Source organism: Sinocyclocheilus anshuiensis, unplaced genomic scaffold (assembly GCF_001515605.1).
Source record: "Sinocyclocheilus anshuiensis isolate Anshui unplaced genomic scaffold, SAMN03320099.WGS_v1.1 scaffold1599, whole genome shotgun sequence".
In the NCBI taxonomy this organism is placed as follows: Eukaryota; Metazoa; Chordata; class Actinopteri; order Cypriniformes; family Cyprinidae; genus Sinocyclocheilus; species Sinocyclocheilus anshuiensis.
Window position 1 is genome coordinate 214,380 of NW_015549671.1, and position 1,914 is coordinate 216,293.

General features: G+C 34.8%; 1 protein-coding gene across 2 annotated transcripts in view; it reads left to right on the plus strand.

Moving 5' to 3' along the window:
- The window catches only part of LOC107660317 (prohibitin-2-like), a 32,516-nt gene that overhangs the window by 12,083 nt on the left and 18,519 nt on the right, over positions 1 to 1,914 (plus strand). The window lies entirely within an intron of this gene.

Genomic DNA, 1,914 nt, shown 5'->3' on the forward strand with positions numbered 1-1,914 from the left:
GATAAGCGCAAGTAAGTACCATTTTGATTAGCCGTCGTACCTACAATGTTTGTGCACTGTGTAAACAATGAGTGACGTATACGCATGAGAGATCACTACCGGCGCTTGCGTAGACTACGCCAGAGCGCGTACACACCTCACGCACCGGATGCTGTGCGCGCGCCCAAAGACAGTTGGACATAGTGGTGTATTAGAGGTAAAAAATTATATAAATACTGTTTGGTTTCTGGCACAAACCGATCGTTTCGTGTCTTAGGACATCAATGTGTCGTCACGAGCCGCAGGGTTTATTTTGGATTTGTGCATGTTTTTTTTTACTCTCATAGATTTTGTTACCATTGCCATGCATTATACGACTGATAGACTGCAACGGTTAAAGTTAAAAATCATCATATGTGTTCTACTGCAGAAACAAAGTCACCTACATCTTGGATGCCCTGGGGGTAAGCAGATAAACATCAAATTTTCATTTTTGGGTGAATTATCCCTTTAAATCGAAACTCAAAACTTACTCATTAATAACCACCCCGTCCATAGACATTGACTAATTGAGTGTTTTTTTGATTATTATATTTTAAATATAAATGTTACATTAAGATATCAGATAGACATTGTAATGATCTGCACTACAGATTAAAATATCTGTAGATATTCACTGTTGGTCTACATTCATAGCCTACAGGAGACAATTTAATTGAATTAGTGTTTTTGATAAATTAATAATACACATTTATTAACATTAAACATTAAATTAGTGAATTTAAAAATTCAAATGGACAATGTAATGATTTACATTTTTCAAATCAAATGGACAATGTAATGATACATGATCTACTTTAGCCTAATTATATTCACTGTAGGTTTTCGTATATACAGGAGATTGAGTGATATATATGTTGTTGTGAATTTATATATAAAGTTGCATTCAGATATTAACCATATTTAGCCCATCAGACATACAGTGTAATCATAAGGACCCTCAATGAAATAACTGCTTTAGTATTCACTATTGGTTGTAGAGCTACAGAACAGTGTCCTACATAGCATTTTATGAAGACAAACAATTCACCCCTTTCTAAAATTCCAAGGGCCATTTAGCCATCTAAGAAGAAAAAAACAACTTTTTGTGTACAACAATATTATTTATTAACACCACTTAGGCTATTAAAAACTAGGCTTGCCGCGATAGATGGTGCTGACGGTGATACCGGTGTTAAGCCGCAACACCGGTTACGTCACTTGCCCACCGCGTCACCGACCCCCACCGTCGTTTTGATTTTTTTATAGTAATAAAAATCATTTAGTTCAGTAAAAGAACAGACACTACAATTAAAAACTGAACGCGGCTGCTCAATGCAGCGTGCTGAACGACAGTCGCATCACAGATCAGATTTCATTTATCCAGTGAGGAGAGTGAGTCGAGCTGACTGACAAGAAGAGTGAGGTGAGACAGACAAGATGATCGCGGATGATTTAGTTTCGAAACGAAATGCAAAAGCGCCTGTTTGGCAATATTTTGGATTTTGAAAAGCCTGTTGACTTTTGCCTTTTATCTGATTTTAGAAGTTTTTTTAAACATTAGTTTCTTATTTAATTGGTTCCACATTGTTTGCTGATTTTTACTTTATTTAAACTTTGTGTCATTTATTTATTTTATTTGACATCAAGGTGTATGCCATGCCTCAAAGCTTTCTTACTCGTTTTGCTAATAAACGTTCTACGTTTCTTATTTATTTGGTTATATGTTATACATGTTTACTTAGCCTATTTCCAGTTTTGTATACCCATTTAAACTTTATGTAAGTTATTTGTTATTTTATATTAGGCATAGCCTGCCCTATAGCATGGTGTGTTTTTATTTGTTTTGTTAATAAAAGTTCTATGTTTTATATATAGGCTAAAGTGGGTTGGACA